Source organism: Arvicola amphibius, chromosome 10 (genome assembly GCF_903992535.2).
Source record: "Arvicola amphibius chromosome 10, mArvAmp1.2, whole genome shotgun sequence".
Taxonomy (NCBI): Eukaryota; Metazoa; Chordata; class Mammalia; order Rodentia; family Cricetidae; genus Arvicola; species Arvicola amphibius.
In genome coordinates, this window is record NC_052056.1 from 7,676,656 (window position 1) to 7,685,986 (window position 9,331).

A 9,331-nucleotide genomic window follows, 5' to 3' on the forward strand; every position below is an offset into this window, starting at 1 on the left:
ATGACAGCTGTGATGCTGGGGTTCTATGAAATGGCATTTGATGCAGTTGACTTTGACAGAAGTGGGGAAAGGGGAGCTGAACAGATGTAGATAGAAAGAGACTTCAAAGACCAAGTTTAGTGGGCTAGAGGGGTGACCTAGCAGGGAAGAGGGTGGCCCAGCAGGGAAAAGGGTGGCTCAGCAGGGAAGAGGGTGGCCCAGCAGGGAAGAGGGTGGCTCAGCAGGGAAGAGGGTGGCTCAGCAGGGAAGAGGGTGGCCCAGCAGGGAAGAGGGTGGCTCAGCAGGGAAGAGGGTGACTCAGCAGGGAAGGGAATGGCTCAGCAGGGAGGAACATGCACTACTCTTGCAGAGGACCTGAGTTTGGTTCCCAGCATCCATGTCTAGCAGCTCACAATTGCCTGTAACTCCAGAAGAGCTCAGAAATGAATGTTAGCTCTTCAAATACGGCCCCTTTAGACATATTACAAACACATTCTGCTTGTTCCCCAGTCTAAAGCATGTTTGAGTTTGTTCATGACTGACTGCCTTCCAATTCTGTGCCGTTCTCTTTTCAGGAGTTCAAATAGTCACTTTTTCTCCATAGGAGGTGGGTTTGGCTTTGAGAAAACACCAAAGTTCATCAGAGAGTCTCCAAAGATGGCTTTGGAACGTAAAACAAACGAATCATGCCATTGTGATGGATTAAAAACAGTTTTGCACCTAAAACACCATGCTCTTGCAGATGTGGTCCAATTTTCTTCTGACTCCTAACTGGCTCTACTAATCGGTTTCTAGGGAGAAGGGCTACCACACACAGGGAGGTGACCGCCCCCACAGAGATCACTTTGGAAAAGGACACCTTCCTCGGATGACACGAGCCTCTGGTTATTCGTAACCACTTTTATGAACTTGACTGAATTCTTGGTTGTAGTGTTGTCTATGAGAAACAAGGTGCAAATCCACACTCATAGTACTCTTCGTAAGAGAAATTGGATATTGTGTTACCTTTCTCAATGCCACATTACTAAAACATATGACATTGCTGTTTATACAGCATAGCAAGGGTTGTCTGGTCACTTGTACTCAGTTACCTTTCATGTGGCAAAGACAACATCCAGGTCCTCTGAGATGTATTATTTTATGTTACTAAAGTCTGACTTTGGTTCAGTGGTTGGAAGTTGGTACATGTGAGTTCATGTGTTCACCGCAAGGAGAGAAGGGAGAGCTTTAGCTTTGAACACGGAGCAGATTCTCCCCCTGAATCTGTGTCTCAGGGTAGCTTGTTATGCTATCCTTCCTGCCATCCAGTCTCAGCTTTGATTCTGCTAACTTTTAGTTTCTCATTGTTGAAATCTTGTCCTCAGTAGGAAGCTGGGATGAAGGGCCATTTCACCACCTGTCAGGCTAAGAAAACGTGGAAGCCATCTAAAAGCAAGTCAAGTGTCTTTTACAGTGTGCATCTCGGCAAACTTCTCCTTCTAAAACCATTAGAGCTAGAAAAGACGCACTCTTACAACAGAATAGCACACAATTCAGAAAGCCAGGTCTCTGAGAAGTCAACAACACTGCACCCCCCAGGCTCCCACTGTGAGGTTTCTGCCCAAGCTGGCACTAGACCTGTGGGACCCAGGCCTTTTCTACTGTGCCAGGCTCTCGTGTGTGTGAACCTCTGGTGCCACACGGCTCTGCTTTGGTAGCCCCAGCTGCAGAAGACTCAGTATGTCTCTGCTTGTGAAGAGCCCATCTGAGGGCTGTCCACCACTGTAGGTATCAATGGGGGCAGAGACATCAAGGATGAGCACAGGGAAATTCTCTACAGAACTCACAACCAACAAGAGGCTGTGCCTATTTTCAATATATTTGAAAAAGGACCCATATGCTGTTGACTTAGTCCTTTTAGAGGGTTTGTTTATAGGTGCTGCTATAGAAACTTGAAACGGGAAGATTGCTGAATCAGCATTTATTAGGTAGTTATACGATACAGGCCAAAGGGAGAAGGTACACACACGCATGTATGCTACCATCAGGGGTTTTTAAAAAACATTGCCAATGGATCGTGCATTCCAGGGCACTCAGGGCATGAGCACAAAGGAGTTCTTAGAATTCTTCTCAATGAATAGCCACTTCTCATCAATCATCAGACTATACGTTCACAGTGGCACACCTGACATTTCAATGTGTTCCATTGGGGACTGGTCGTAAATCAGCAATTGGAGAGAGAAGGATGCCGGTGTTCAGAGCAACAGCGAGTGCTCCTTGGGGGTCTCACTACTTACCAGACCCTCACAGACTTTCTCCTCACACCACCCCATTGCTTTTCAGGGAAACTTTATAGATTTATATAAATGGTCTCACTTTGTTGCTAAGGAAATAAAGGCAAAGAGGGGTTAACTAGTCTGCCTACGGTCATGGATTGTGGACCCAGGTCACCACCTTCTGTGGTTAAGGGGGTTCTGATATCCTCACTTTGGACCCTGGCAGATAGAATGACGGACAAGCGCAAGCCTCAGATCCAGAAGTGCACAGAGATCTCCCAGGAACTCGCCGCTGCGGCTCCTGTTCCCTTGTTGCCTCTTTGCCTAGCTTCCTCTTGATTGAGCCACCTACCCAGACCTTCCATTCCAGTATCTAGATGCCCTTTGATTAGATCGGGGTGGTCCTGGGTAAGCTGCTTCATTGATTCAGGAGTCAGGCTGCTGGTGACCTCATCTCAAAGACCCAAGCAGGGTGGCAGATGAGTGGCTGTCCCAGAATCCCTAGCTGTCAGAGCCTAGATCTCCTCTTTCCTACATAGCCTGTGTCTTCAAAGTAGAGCAGTCAACTCCTCTATATCAGTGATGGTTTCTCTAGGGAAACATAATCGATAAGTTATTGTCTATATATAATCTATATCTGAGAAAGGTATTTGCTGTAAGAGATTGGTTTATATGGTGCTGGAGACTGAAAACTCCCAACGTATGCCATGGTGACCCAGAAAAACTGGTGGAAAGTTGACAACCCCAAGAGCTGGAGGCCAAAGGTGTCGGCCTCGGTGTGAGTCTGAAGGCAGGAGAATCAGCAGGTGGCCGCTTCAGCTCAGCTCAGTGGAGGTCATTTAGCTGTCCTGTTATTTTGGTTCTACGCAGACCCTGAGGAGCTAGCACACTGTCCACCTGCACAGCAGAGAGGCATCTCCTTACCCAGTTCTACCGATTCAAGGGCTCAATTACTTACGGTCAAACTCGCTCAGACACACCTACAAATAACATCTAGTCGGCTCTCTGCCCATCCCATGGCCCAGTCAAGAAGACTCATAAAATTAGCTATCACTTGTCTACCTACAAAACAGAATTGATGGATTCAGCCTACTCCTCAGGAAGGACTGCAGACGCCTGATCTAAGATCCAATGTCTAGAATGTCCCATTGAGTGGAAGTCAATCACCATGGGTGGCCTTTAGAGTGCTGTCTGCTCCTAGCTCCATCCCCAACAGTATGCCCTAGAGAATGAAATGCATTCTTTGTGTCACTGAAGATCATGATTTTTTTTCTCATTTTTTTATTAAAAATTTCCATCTCCTCCCCTCTTCCTCCCTCTTCCCTCCCCTTCTTCCACCCATACCCCCCACTCCCTTCCCTCTCCAGGCCAAAGAGCCATCAGGGTTTCCTTCACTATGTTAAGTCCAAGGTCCTCCCAGCTCCACCTAAGTCCAGGAAGGTGAGCAACCTAAACTGACAAGGCTCATAGTGAGCCCGTCCATGCTGTAGAGTTCAAGCTCATCGCCGTTGTCCTTGGTTTCTCAGTCCTCCTCCACCGTACAGCCACATTCAGAGAGTCCGGTTTGGTCCCCTGTTCCATCAGTCCCATTCCAACTGGACTTGGTGGTCTCCATTAGTTCTGTCCCACCGTCTCAATAGGTGAATGCACCCCTCACGGTCCTGACTTCCTTCCTCATGATCTCTCTTCTTTTGCTCCTCATCAGGACCTTGGGAGCTCAGTCCGGTGCTCCTATGTGGGGTTCTGTCATTTTCTCCATCCAACTCCAGGTGAAGGTTCTATGGTGATATGCAAGATATTCATGAGTATGGCAATAGGATCTGGACATTTCTGGCCCCCTCGCCCCAGCTGCCCAAGGAGCTAGCTGGGGGCGTCTTCCTGGACACCTGGGAACCCCTCTAGAGTCAAGTCTCTGCCAACCCTAGAATGGCTCCCTTAACTAAGATATATAATTCCTTGTTCCCATATCCACCCTTCCTATATCCCAACCATCCTATTCCCCCAAGCTCTCCCCATCCTCCACTTCACACTTTTCTCTCCCCATCCCCCATCCCCCCATCCCACCCCACCCACATGTTCCCATTTTTTGTCCATCAATCTTGTCTACTTCCAATATCCAGGAGGATAACTATATGTTTTTCTTTGGATTCACCTTCTTATTTAGCTTCTCTATGACTTTTTTTATGTCATTGAGAGGATTTGGTAGTGCACTTGCCAAAATGATCCGTGTTCTTTACTGGCCTTCGCCACCAGTCCTACTGACACTGGTCACTAAGAAAGAACTTTCCCACAATTCATTTCAGAGCCCTTTTAACTTCTTTTTTATATATTTTGAATCTATTTTAATAAAATCATCCGAACTTAGTTTTGTTATGTCTTTCTGAATTGATCTATCACTGTCCATTGAGAAATGTTTCCTTTGCCTCTAGCAATGTTTTCTGCCTGGAAATCTACCTTCAGAGCTATTCCTGTATTCTTTGGTTGAATGTTAGTGTAACATCTATTTTTAATCTATTTACTTTCAACATGCTTGTATTTATTGTATTTGTAACTGTATTTTTAAAAAGCTAATCTGATAATCTTTACTATTTCAAATATTTTATTAAAGTATGATTCACATACCATAAAATTCACTTGAAGATGTAAAATTTAGTTTTTAACTATATCCACAGAATTTTGCCACTAAGAAAACTATATAAATTTAGATCTTTTCTAGCTTCTACTAAAATACTTTGATTAAAAGTAACTTATGGAGAAAATATTATTTAGCTTACATTTCCATGTCATAGTTCATCAATGAGGGAAGTCAAAGAAGGAACTCAAGAAGCAGAAACCATCGTAGAAGACTTCTTACTTGCTCATGGGCAGATTCCTGATTAGCTAGATTCTTTATACATCCCAGGACCACCTGCCTGGGAATGGTGCTGCCCACAGGGGGCTGGAAACATCTATATCAATTATTAGTACCACAATCTCCCCATAGACATGCTCACAGGCCCCTCTGCCCTGGGAAATTCCTCAACTGAGACTTCCCCTCTCAGGTGACCCTAGGTTGTCAAGTTGACAGTTAAAATGAATGAGACCAAGATGATTTGCATAACTTCTTAAAGAAATCTCACAATCTTTAGCACCCACTGGTCACCTCCCATCACCCCTAATCAGCACTGATCTGATCTGCCTTTCTCCAGTGTGGATTTGTTTATTGTGGGTATCTCATATAAATGTAGACATGCGTCACCAAGTCATAGTTCAGAGTATCAATACTCCACATGTACATTTGAGTTGCTTCTGATTTTGGGCGGGTATGAAAAAGTGTGCCAGGAGCATTCCACTATCAAGTTGGTGTGTGTGCAAGCTCTCACTCCTTTTTTCTTTTTATTTTCTTTTTTCTTTTTTTTGGTTTTTTCGTGACAGAGTTTCTCTGTGGCTTTGGAGCCTGTCCTGGAACTAGCTCTTGTAGACCAGGCTGGCCTCAAACTCACAGAGATCCATCTGCCTCTGCCTCCCGAGTGCTGGGATTAGCTCTCACTCCTTTTAAGGTGTGTGTTTGAATGAAATCGCTGGGCCGTTTGGCAGTCTACGTGTGCCGTTCTGAGGAACGACTAAGTAGTTTTCCGAGTTACTGTTCTATAGCCTACCCCCATCAGCGATGCAGGAGGATTCCAAGTTCCCACATCCTCGCCCACTCGTAGTATGGGGCTGTCTTGATTCTAGCCACGCTGTGGGTGTGAAGTGCTGTCTGTTGAGGTTTGGATTTGCATTCCCCTAATGACTAATGGTATTGAGCATCCTTTCAGATGGTGCTCATTCCTGTTCTCTAAGTTGTCTTCCCATTTTTCCTGATGGTGTTCTTGAAGTACAAAAGGTTTTAATTTTGGTAGAATATAATTTATTTTTCTTTTGTTATCATCTTGGTGCAAATCCAGGAAATTACTGTCCAACTCAAGACCTAGGTTTAACTTTTATGCTAGGAGGATCATTCATTGAAACAATCTTGGCTATGCTGAGACGTCGGAGTATAGCTTCCTGCTTGTTGTGTGGGGATCTGGTTGTCTCAGCAGTGAATTGAAAAGACAGTTTCCCTATTGAGTGATCGTGGGCTCTTGTTATGAACAAATTGATCACATATGTGCATTTTTATTTTTGAGCTCCCAATTCTGTTCCATTGATGCATTGGCCTAGCCTTACATAGTAACAGACTGTTCCGAAATTGGAAATGGGATTCTCTAAATTTGTTCTTTTCTAACTTGTGTTAGCTATTCTATGTCTTTTACATCTTCATATGGATTTTAGGATCATATTGTCAATTTCTGTTTTTTTTTTAAGGGAAGGTAGGAAGCTAGGTTTTTGATAGATACTGCACAGAGCAATTTGGTTTTTAAAAATCCCGTGTATTTACTATAAACAACATGATGCTTCAGTGTATGCAGTGAAATGCCCGCTGTGGTACATGGATGTGTCCATCATCCCGAGGAATTACCCTCTGCTTGTATGTGTGAGAGGCAACGGCACTTTAAACCTAGTGCCTTAGCAGATTTCTAGCACACACAATAGTAACTGTAGCCCTTGCGTCATGCATCAGGTACCTGGACTTACCCTGCACACTCGCGTCTCTGTTCCCTACATCTCTGTTTCTTCTTGCCCCACGTCCTTTTTAAAGTCTGACTGGAATTATGTCACGTGTATATATCACAAGTTCTTTACCAGTTCATCCACTGAGGACATTTACTTTGTTTCTTTATCTTGGCTGGAGTGAAAAATGCCCCAGTAGACACTGGAGTGCTGTCCTTGCCTTCCTGTTTAAACATGGCCCTTGTTCTTTCTGCCACTGTGATGGTCTCCAGGGGATTCTCCAGGCTCTGTCTTCCTTCTCACTTTAGGGGTGCTGGGATTAGAGATACAAGCCATTGCCTGTGGCTTTAATATGATTTCCAGGTTCCCAAACTCAAGTCACCAGGCTTTCTTGTCAAGCGTCTCTCCCTGCTAAATCACCTTCATGGCTCCTGCAGAGGTTACTTTAAAAGCCCTACTATTTGGGTGCTTCTTTTGCTGTTCATCTTTCTTGGAACTTGAAACACCTTGACTCAGTTTCCCTCACTTCTACATCCTGCACTACATCTTATTTACATGCAATGGTTATTGGATTCAATAAATAGACATTTAGTTTTACCATATAGCTATCATTTCTGTTGCCTTTGATTTGTTCATACAATTTTTCCTTTAAAAAAATCTCTTTGCTGTTGTTCTCGTGTAAAGCATGCTGCAGACATTAGAAAAATCTCTTACTCACTTTTAGGTTTATTTTTTGTTCTGGGTGTAGATTCTTCTCTGTTGACATTTTCTGTTAGTACCGTAAAGATGACATATGCCCTAGTCTGCTCAACTGCTATAACAGAATGTCATAAACTGGGTGGCTTAAATGACAGGGCATTTAATTCTCATAGCTGTGAAGGCTGGGGAAACAGGGTCAGGGTTCTAGCCAATTTGGTCCTTGGTGAGGGCTCTTTTCTCAGCTTGCAGATGGACACCTTTTGGCCGTATCCTCGCGTGTCGGAGAGAGAGATGATTCATCTCTCTCTTCGTGTGAGGTTACTTATTTTCAAAGGCTCCATTCTCACGGCCTAATCGCTTCTCAATAAATGCCACTGTGTTGGGTTAGGGCTCCAAGCTATGGAGTGGGAGACACAGACATTAAGTTCAGAACAGCACTTAGCATACCATAACAGCGCTTAGCATAACACAGCAGTTCCATTATGTTTGTTAAATAATAGGCTCACGTATTTACTCTTTGGAAGGTCATATTATTGTTTCCTGGACACTTTAAAACATGTTTCTATTTGTGTTTGATTTTAGCACTTTAGTCCTTTGTGCCCAGTTAGTGTTTGCGTCTTTCTTTGTTCTGCTCAGTTTGTGGGGCTTTGTGACTGCGCTTTGTGGTTCCTACATGGCATAGTATAGTTTTTGAATAAATCAATGAGATAGTTTAAAATCTGTGTCAGATCATTTTAATCTAGGGGGACCTGTCAGGCCACTCTCTAGTTGCTTATTGGTTCTGACTTTTCTTTATTTAATGTTTTGTGTAACTGTAGGCTGAATGAGGGATGTTATAGAAAATGAGTGAGCTATAAAAGCTCGGCATGATTTACCCGGAGAGGATCTGCTCTGCTCTGTTGGACAATGGAAGGGGAGGAACACTCATCTAACTGGGACGGGAGAAAACTCAAGATTGGCTTCAGTTGCTCTCATTGGTAGTGTTCTAGAACAAGATCACATCTATAGCTCCTTCTTGTTCATGAGTCAGAGCCTTGTGACACCATCGTAAGCTTCTCTATCTTTTCTGGTTGTTTCAGTTTGGCTTCCCCTGTCTCCCCCGTGGAGACGGGCCTCCGTAGTAGAAAGCTTGGTGCTGGGAGCTGCGGGGATAGCCTGTCAGTCAGTATTGCTGCGTCATCATTGAAACCTGAGTTTTATTCTTTGAACTCACATTTTAAAAGTCATGGGCATGACTGTCACAGCTTGCAATCCTTTTTGCACTGTTGAGGCAAGGGACAGGAGGATCTCTGAGGCTCACTGTCAACCACCCTACGCTATGTGCTGAGTTACTGGCCAAGACAGTGGGAGATACCATCTCTCTCTTTATTTATGTGCATTGGTGTGAAGGTGTCAGATACCCTGGAACTGAAGCTACAGACAGTTGTGAGCTGCCATGTATGTGCTGGGAATTGAACCCGGGTCCTCTGGATGACAGCCAGTGATCTTAACCACTGAGACATTTCTCCAGCCCTAGAAGATCCAATATCAAAACCAAAAGCAAACAAAAATAACAACAAAAAACCAAGGTATATGGCATGTGAGGAATGACACCTAAGGTTATCCCCTAGCTTCTAAATGTGGGCACACACATAGGCGCATACAAAGGCACACATACAGAGAGAGAGATGAGAGAGAGAGAGAGAGAGAGAGGAGAGAGAGAGAGAGAGAGGAGAGAGAGAGAGATAGAGAGAGAGAGAGAAGAAAGGGAGAGGAGAGAGAGAGGGAGGGAGAGGAGAGAGAGAGAGAGAGAGAGAGAGAGAGAGAGAGAGAGAGAGAGAGAAGAG